This window comes from Olea europaea, chromosome 5 (genome assembly GCF_002742605.1).
Source record: "Olea europaea var. sylvestris chromosome 5, O_europaea_v1, whole genome shotgun sequence".
In the NCBI taxonomy this organism is placed as follows: Eukaryota; Viridiplantae; Streptophyta; class Magnoliopsida; order Lamiales; family Oleaceae; genus Olea; species Olea europaea.
This window is the reverse complement of record NC_036241.1, coordinates 11119874-11130374: the sequence shown is the minus strand read 5'-3', so window position 1 is coordinate 11130374 and position 10501 is coordinate 11119874.

Below are 10501 nucleotides of genomic sequence, written 5' to 3'. Positions count from 1 at the left end.
CAAATAAGCAAGTGCTTGTTGCTCCACAAATGGCCGAAATCCCTCATACATCACGAGGAAAAGGGTGGGTTCAATCCAAAAGGATCGCTACATTTCCGAAAAGTACTTATGGGCCCAAAACGGACATCGTATGCAAAAGTCCCACTCAGTTCTTCGGTCGCCTACAATCCAAGCATTCCAAATAAGCAAGTGCTTGTTCTTCCACAAAGGACCGAAATCCCTCATACATCACGCGAAAAAAGCTGGGTTCAATCCAAAAGGATCGCTACATTTTCGAAAAGTACTTATGGGCCCAAAACGGACACCGTATGCAAAAGTCAGTAAGAATAAAATATACTATTATGAAAATATTTTTCAAGAACATGATCGGATTAAAGTAAAATAAAGAGAATGTAATCTCATATTGGATATAGTGCAAGTGGGAGTTTGTAAGTATTATGCCCTAGGTCCAATCAACTTTGGACATAAATACTTTTATATATAATTAATGCAATTAAATGGCAGATCTATTATTTAATTAATAGACAATTAAATAAATAATAGAGTCCGAAGATTCAAATATTTGTAATTTGTTAATCACAATGAGTTGTGATTGTGAGATACAAATTACATTTGATTGAATCTTAAATCATCCGTGGTCGTAAGTAATAACAAGATACGGATATCGTTATTACGGATAGACCATCACGTGTGGCATTTCTTACTTGTGAAGTAAGTAGCTGATCTCACAAGTTAAAGTGTGGTGACACTTAAATGAACACGTGGATGTTTGTTATAGAACAAAACATTGGAGACCCATCGAGAGATTCCACACGGATAACTATCTGAGTGTCGATGATTAATCTCTAACGTTCGGTAGTGAAATTGGTCCTTTGACTTGAGGTCATCATGGTACCTTATATGAGGACAGTCATACTTTGGTGGTGTTGGATATTGTTCTGAAAAGGGCCGCTAATACGACATCGTTCGGGTACGTCAAGAATCGTATGAAGGTTGTGATTGATCAATAAAGGATTCGTCACTCTTAGATAGTAGGAGATTATGATCTGCGTTTCATTCAATTAAATCAATGATCAAATCCTTGGCCAAGGTGTACTCATAAGTCGAAAAGGAGTTTTCGATTTATATTGACTTAATAGTGGAGTGAAAGATATGAGCGATGATCGAGATTGACACAACTCCATATCTCGTAATTGATCGGATCATATTGACGAAAGGATTATAGTTTCACGGTAAATGAACGAATTTGATTTTGTCATACCACGTGACATTTCCTGTCACATGTATTGCCCTGACACATTGCTAGATGTCAATCAGGGACGGCGAATGTGAATTGACGATAAATTAAAAGGGTGTTTTAATTTATCAATTTTGATTAGATCAAAATAATATTTCACGATGTTAGGCATCGTGGTCGGGAACCTAATGGGTCACACACAAAAGAGAATTGGAAGATTGTAAATTGCCAATTGGTTAATTTAACAATCGTTGGATAAATTAATTAATTGAATTTGTTATTTATATTTTCGAATTAATTAATTGGATTAATTAATTCACGGACCGGGTTTAATTAATTGGATTAATTAATTATTGGACCGGACCGGGACGAGCCTGTTTGGGTTTATATAAATACATAACTAGGGTTTGAGGTCCATATGGGTTTTCATTATTCTTGCTGGTACAAGAGAAAACCTTAGAAGCTGCAATCATATTCTCTGTGTGGATCATCGTTGGAGGCTGGATAATTGGACAGCCGTGGTGCGTGAATCAAGGTTGTGGAGCGAAAAGAAAAGCAAAAGGATTGTAAATCTGAAAAAGGTACAATCTTATCACAATTTCTATCTAAACACAAAGACGATTCTTGGTGGGAATCGAAAATTATTTTAAATTTCGCTGTGCATGTATAAGTAGATTCCTAACATTATGGACTTATAATTTCATGAGGGAAGGCCCGCAAAAAATAAGCTACAGATGGAAACAAATTGTTTAGTCCGAGGTTGTTCAAAAAGCTGATTCAAGATATAAGCCAAATTTCATAACAAATCAATAAACGAAATCATATATTCACAACATATAAGCCAAATTTTATAACTACGGACACATATATCTGTATTCAGTGGCGGATACAGGAAAAAATTTAACACGGGCTAATACGTATAAAATATATATATATATATTGCACATAAAAAATATAAATATTTTTTACTTAAATTTTTTTTAATGGACATTTGGGCTGAAGGGATGGGCTGTAGCACGGGCCAGCCCGTCCCTGCATCCGCCCATGTCTGTATCAGTTTATTTTCAAGGAGATCAGATGTATAAATCACATAATTAATTTCTTCAAAAAGATTAATGAAAGGGTATAGCCATAATGAACTATTGCAGAAAATTGTTGGAATTGCACCCTCTGGCCAGCAACTTGATGGCGGATCATCACGACAGTTGGCCATGTCCAGCCGACTCTAACCAAGACTTCAATTCAGTCTAAACAACACTTAGCCCCTGTTTGTTTACCATTATTTGACCTTGAAAATGTAAAATATGACCGTTATCTATTATATCGAACCACCATATTTGAATTTCTGTCTCTTGTGTGGAGTTCGTAACAACTATATTTTTCATTTTCATTCTTACATTAATAGAAAACAAATTGGGCCTTAATCTATTTGAATTGATTCCGGAAAAAATCGTCATTCACGATCCCCAATTGATCCGGTTTGATTTCTTCAAATTCCAACGCTGTCACGTCAACCCATGGTGGCAAACCACATGGGTTGACATCGTTTGCCTTTGCTGCTCCTTGCCCAGCAACCGATCCAACACAATTTCGTCCAAAACAGGTAGTGGGAAGGGGTGTGAGAGAGAGGGGTGAGAAGTAAAAATACCGTGTTTTGGCTTGAAAACACTCAAAACATCATTTTGACGTTTTGAGTTTTCAATACATTTTTTTTTTCAAATATTCATTTTTGAAAACGAGAAAGAGAATGCGTTTTCATTATTTTGAAAAATCGAAAATAGAAAACAGCATGAAGTAGCAAAGAAAATAGCCCCTTAATCTTCTAGGAGAATTTTTCATTCAAAAGCCTTGGATTTCATCTAAAGTTGTCTTTCTTTTTAGTCTTATATGGAGCATTTGATTTTATACAAGTAATGTAATTTAGCCCATTGGATTTGCAACTTTAGTCTAGTTGGCGCTAATGTGATATTAAACGATATTCACTTTTCATTTAGTCTATCATTTAGCGTCATCCCCAATAGGACTTTATAGCATTACTCAATTTTAATTGTTTTCATGTGATTTGTTTGTTGCTTTTCTAATTTTTGTTCATTTTCTAGTGCTCATAATTTATAATTTTTTTTGGCTCGCTTTATACATTTGAAGTCTGCACAATTACATCAGGATTCACTTGGCCCTTCTATGAAAGAATCTTTTCACAGCGTATTAATCACTTGAAGATTTTGTAAAATCAAGTTATCTTGATAGACTAGTTGGTAGAACTTGGACGGGTGGGTGACATGGTGAAGGCTTGCTGGGGATATTAGGTGAAATGGATTTCTCTTTTTCTTTTTCTTTTTTCCCGTTATTTTCTACTTTGACTACCTCCTTTTTCTTTTCTTTTTTTCGTTTATATAAAATAAAGGTCAAAATTGACATTTCATGCCATTTTAGCAGTATATTTGGAAATAATTAATGAGGAGGATGGTTGCTAATTTGTTAAAGGTTGCTGGATATTTATTTTGTTATTAAGCACGTGCAATGTGTTTTATTAAGGGGTTGTTTGGTCCCCATTAATTTTGCACAATAATGAATTATTTGCCTGCCAATCCACGTTGACTTACTCAGAGACCATGACTTCTTTTTTCCCAAATTTTGCCCTTGGCCACCGACTGTTCATCCCGAAAACACTCGGCCATTTCCATGAAAATCACGCAACCCACACTGAAGCAAACACAAATTCAACATTCCGCCAATAACTATGAAGGAAAATTTGGTCCTGAATGTGTGATTTGTTTTGAGCAATTAACGAGCTGGAGCCTAAATTAATTTGAATTTTATAAAGACAAGGGGCAAAACTGGAATTTTATGGTTTTTGAATACAAATCACAACATCATATAATGTGTCGGTCGCATGTGGATGTGACGGGAAAAATGTATTTTTGGATAAAAATTGGGATCAAATGAGGGCTAAACGCGTAAAAGAAACAGCAACTTGATACATATCAAGTTCAATCATATATAGTACCATGTCGTAATGCGTGCTAAATGTGGACCATAACAATCATTCATGCCTCCACGGTGATCGTGTTAGACTGTGAGTTGGGACTATTGATTTTTCATACTGTAATTTGTTTGTCCTTAATGTTTGTCACTTTGTCCTTAATTTATCTCAATTGGAATAAGGAGCGCAATCATTAACAGTAATTGATATCTAGGATTTTCAATGGAGCTATAGTTTGTGCCTCTAACGAAAATGTGCAGTTATTATGGATCTGTTTGGTAGTGGTTTTGAAAATTGATTTTTTTATTGTTAAGAGAAAATCGGAGGCTATCTGTGAGAGAAGAAGTAAAAAATTACTGCTAAAATAGTGAAATAACGGCAAAAAAAATCAATTTTTTTGGAGTGAAAAATCACTCCTAAATGAGTATAGATGAATGGAAGAGAAGATTTATCTGTTGATATCTCTAGGTGTTTGACACTTATTTTTATGGAAAAATGAATTTTTGAATAGTAGGTTGATGGAAAATGTGTGGATGAAAAAAAAGGAAAAAAATTTTGATTTACGTATAATATTATTTTAATAAAAAATGTGTGGTTAAAAAGAAGATAGAAAAAAATACATTTTGATAAAAATGAAAATCAAATAGGGACCCTAATCTATCGGTGCCAGACTCGAAACCATGTATTCATTTCCTCTTTAAACAACCGCCAGTATTTAACTTAATATTGTACTCATGGTGCTTCATACTAATTTATTTGGCAATGGAATTTCAATCACATCGTTGTTGAGATGCATTTTTATTCATTGAATAATATAAAAATAATTCTACTATTATTCAAATTAGGATTAATAATCACTGGTGATAGATAACATTATTTTCTAATTTCCATGATCAAAGACTCAAAGGTTTAAAATCTGGGTGTGAATATTAGTACCAAACATCTTTAATATTATGTACCAAACGACATTAATATTCGAGTTAAACATCGTGCTTCATTAATTATTAATACTTTTATCTTGTTCATGTGTTGAATATTTATAATTATATTTTATGTATTTACTTAGTCTAGTTCCTTTTGTTTTCAATTGTACGTATTAGGTATTCGAACTTCCCCTATATGAAATGGTGTAGGTGAGAGATCACTAGTTGAATAATTACCTTTATATATATATATATATATATTTTTTTTTTTTTTTTAATTTTTTGGAGAAAAAAAAAAAAAAAAAAAAAAAAATAAAAAATTAGTATTTAAAAAAAAAAAAAAGCTGAACATGATGATGTCGAAACTATCATAAACCGGTTTATTATCATAATATTTTTATTGTTATTTTATACCATTTATAAAGATGATGTTGAAACTTTTTAAGGTTCAACCTCTATTGATGCTTTTAGGTAACATCAAGTAAATTTCACAGTACTAAAATATCATTCATGTCATTTCCAACTAAACATGCAAACAAAATGGGTGTTCTATCATGATACGGAATATCGATGTCACACCTATGTTGTGACAAAAAATGACAATGAGAGTTGTGAATGATTGCGCTTATTTCAATGATATTTACTAACATTCTATCTCATCTCTTCTAGATTTAAAGAGAGAAATTTCTAAAATGGTAGTAGTAAATTTAGGTATCTCAACGAGTCGAGTCGAGTCAAATCAGTTCGCTAGTCAAAACTCAAGGTTCGAGCTCAGTTCAAGTAAAATCAAATGGGCTTTTTTCGAGTTTGAGCCGTGCAAAAGCTCAGCAAAAAAAAAGCTCGACCCTAGCCTTAGGTTCAGGCCTTAGCGAGTCGAGCCGGCTCGATTTTCTCTCTCTCTCTCTCTTTATTTTTTTATTTTCTTAAAGGCCTGAGCTAACGAGCCACACTAGTCAGCTCGGGCTAAGCCCGAAACCTCAAAATGGGACTCGACTCGAGGCGAGTCGGCTAGGGCTTTTTTAGGGTCGAATCAACGAGCCTAATTGACATCCCTAAATAAATTCAACGATTTTACATTTACGAAGACGGAATTAATGGCACTGTTTAAAGAAATTCGAGAGTATTGAAATGGTAAAAAGATGTGGGTTGAATATTCTTTGTGCATTTATTAAATATCTTTCCGCCGAAATCAGTCGAAATCATAACTTTCGTAAGCAATGAAGTGGAGTAATGGAGCCAAACGTTAAAGTCAGAAAACTACTTGTACGTGGCGTAATTGGATACTTCTATATAACCATTCATAGAATTCATTTTATAATTTGTTTTCAATGAAGTGGTTGGTTAGTATGTTTTAAAAAAAGAGTAATGTTATTGTAGGCACTCAATATTATAATCGTCCTACGTGATATATATGTGATAGTTAGTAATTTGATACACTAATATGGTAGTTTTTTTGTTACCTTATGCATCAAATCACTAATCGCCACATATATACCACATAGGGCGACCGCTGTAATAAGCAACTGCAAATAACATTATTCTTTAAAGAAAAAGTTAAAATGATTTATATTTGGCATCTCATGTTGTAAAACTATACTCGTAATTAGATTGACCGTTAGAGAGAAAAAGCCATGTTAAGCCTACCCCTTTAAGCTTGTGTGTTTACTTATTTTGTTTTTCCAAAAATTAACTAATGGCCCATTTGATAAAACTTATGTTTCTTTCAGAAAAAGTTTAGAAAGAAGTTACTTTAAGTCAGCTTCCTTTATAAGTTCCTTTAGTCAGATAAAATATTTTCAGAAAATTATCCAAACATGTAAAAAAATAACTCCTTAACTTTAAAAGTAAATTTTGACCTTTAAAAACCCTTTGCCAAAAATGCCTTAACTACCCCCAAAAAAATATCTACACATGTTGGGCGTTGTGGCTTGTCTAACTCAACAAGGTCGTTGTCGTAAAAGTATTCAAAACCTCATATGTTTGGACCATTTGGTTGCCTAATATTGGATATGTAATGTTCTTGCATACTCCCAATAGATATGTTGCACACGATGACAAGATAGTAACGAAGGAGAAGTCAAGGACCATAAAATATGAAAGGCAAATACTGCTTCTTTGCTTCGTTGGTATCCTGCGAAATCCGACTTTTGTCAATCAATTTTAAGGTCTATTATTCATGACATCATTGAAAACAAAACGCTTCGAAAAATGAATCATATCTACTCAAAGTGGCCAATCTTATCAATTATCACTTACGCACATCTAATCTTACTTTACGCATGTACTTACAATCACTAGTAATGTTGCGGGTGCTACATATAATCAAATTAATTATCTTCATTTTTATTAAGTTTCATGTGGTTCAATGCTTAATAATAGAAAACTCCTCTCCATACTTGATGATGGTGTGTGGTATACCTCCTACCTATTGGAAAATCGTAGAAAGCATCTCTATTTGAAATTTTGGTCGAGGAATACAATTCCTTTGCGGAGCAAAAAAATCCTCTACATGAAGTGTGATTTACTTTCTACCGTCTAATTTCGTTAGTTTAACTGTTAAAAATCATAAAAATTGTCGAAACTGAAAAGGAATAATTGCAATCATTATTCCAAGCTTTTTATTTTTTAACAAATTATATACAAACTTTTTATATGTGCCTACCACAATCTCTTACCTTTAAAATTTTATTTTCTTTCCTGTCCCATTTTCATCTTCCTCCTCATTCCCACCAAATCCACCCCATACCAAAAACCTACAAAATTCTTCAATTCATGTCAAAATTTAATAATTAGTTTTTCAAAGTTATCTTAACCAATCCTTGGACCAAAATAATACGTATAGGAACGACAAATTTTATTATTAATCACAAAGAAACCCCCTCCCCCCCCTCTCCACACATTACAAATACTAATCTTTAAGGCCATCTCCAGTACCATACCAAATTTTGTACCGAATCTTGCACCAAACTAAAATTCATCTCAAACAATTACTAAAAAATTACACCAAATGAACAGTGTTTAACCATTTTCTTTTCCTTTTTTATTCTTTATAATATATTTATTTGAAATATTATTTAATTAATTATTTTATAAATACATTAATTACTAAATAAATAATTACATTAAATTACGAAAAAGATTAAATTCATTAATAAATCGTGTTTGTTATATTTTAAATTTTTTTCTTCTTTTAATTAATTTATTAATTATTATTTCTTACATTTAAAATTTATTTTAAATGCAAGTAATAATAAAAAAATAATAATTATTGTATTAAAAAATATATGGCACAAACAATATAAATACCTTTAATCAATTTATTTGGGAAAGGAAAATGAAGGGTAAAAATGACTTTAGACATTTTGCACCATTATGGTGCAACACTATTCACTTTGCACCAAAATGGTGCCAAGTTTGGTGTTACATTGGAGGTGTTTTGCACCATTTTTTGATGCATTTTGGTGTTTTGGGGTAAGTATTGGAGATGCCGTAAGCCTTCAAAATCCCAACTACGACTCTCACTAGGAAGACAGCTTTTTCAAAGTCAGGTTACTTGAAGTCCAAATCAAGATTTGGTGAACAACCTGTGCCTGTTGATAGTAATATGTTTCAAGAAAATGGATTATCTGTGCAAAATGTAATATCTTATCAGGTTATCGAGTGGGTATTGTTTCTCTGCATCCCGAGTTTCTTGATTGCTTGCTTAACTGTTAACAAGTTGCAACATTGGAAGGTTTGGGAGTTGGAAATTTGGAAATGGTGTGTGCTAGTTTTGGTGACCTTTAATGGAATGTCTGATACAAAATGGTTGCGTTTATTGCGCTAAACTGTTTGCCAAAGAATAAAGTGTTGTATTTCGTTTATGGTCTGAAGAATAGTGCTCAGGTGTGCATTTGGCTGAGTATAATAACTAAAATTTGGATGTGGCGAGGGTATAGTGATGTGGGTGGAAAATAAAATTTTAAAGGTTCGGAATTGTAGATGACACATATAAAAAATTTGAGTATAATTTGTAAAAATAAAAATAAAAATAAAAGTTTGAGGGTCACAATTGCAATTATTCCATTTCAACTTTGGCAATTTTTACTGTTGTTAACTATTAAACTAACAGAATTGGACGATAGAGGGTAAATCGCACTTCAAAGTTCATACAAGAGAGTTTTCTGCACCTTAATGGTTATATTCCGCACTTTAAGGTTTCAAATAGGGACATTTTCTACGATTTTCAAAAGGTTTGGGATATGCAGCATATCGTCATGTAGGGATAATTTCTACTATTAAGCCTTGTAATTAACATTAAATTAATAGGTGCATAAGATCGATAAATCAAATCATAAAGGCTCCGACATCGTCAAGTATGTAGGGAGAATTTCTACTATTAAGCCTTGTAATTAATATTAAATTAATAGGTGCATAAGATCAATAAATCAAATTATAAAGGCTGCGTAGATTTTGATTCCTAACTTCTAGCAAAGTGGAAATCACTTGAATATATTGAAATACTTCTTACTCATTTTAGTTTTCTTCCTGCATTCTTGATGGTTTAAAGATTGAAAAGAACCAATAAGAGGAAAAACGTATGCATTTAAGTGTAAAAATGGCTACAAATAGCAGAATCACTCATTGATAATTCACCTTAACAACCAAAAATGGCTGCAAATCACTCATTGATAATTCTTTTTCTTTCTTCATCTTCTACATATGTATTTTATGTTTAGCGAATATGACTAAAAATAAATATGAGAATTAAGAAATTCCGCATGAATGGTCATTTTAAGTGTAAAAATGGATAAAAATTACAAGCGTATTTTGCTATTTTATTAAAATATACATAACTTTTAGGGCTTGTTTTGTAGAGATTTTAAGAATTGATTTTTTGACAGTTGGATAGAAAAGTAGATCCTACCTGTAAGAGAAATGGTAAAAAATGACGACCTGAATAGTGAAATAACGATCAAAAAATTAATTTTTTTGAGTAAAAAATCAATACCAAACACCCCCTTAATGATATAAGAATGGATTAAAAAAGTCCAAAGAGATTTTTTTGTACGCAAACTCAATAGATTGACTTGTCAACATCAAGAATACAAGGTTAAGGATCATTTACTAGATTCCCTTAATAGAAGGGTAAGGACCACTTTTCAAATGGCTTTACTTCCTTAAGGGTTGAAGTTAGGTTTTTCTTCTTTGAATATGCTGTGTGCGCGTGAGACAAAGAGAAGAAATTATTTGCTTGTTTAGAATATTCCATGAAACTTGCAAAAAGATACTTCAACAAAAGAGAAAAAGATAGACACTCTTTTGTAGTATAATCAACAACATAACAATAAAAATAATATTACGTAACAACATTAGTTG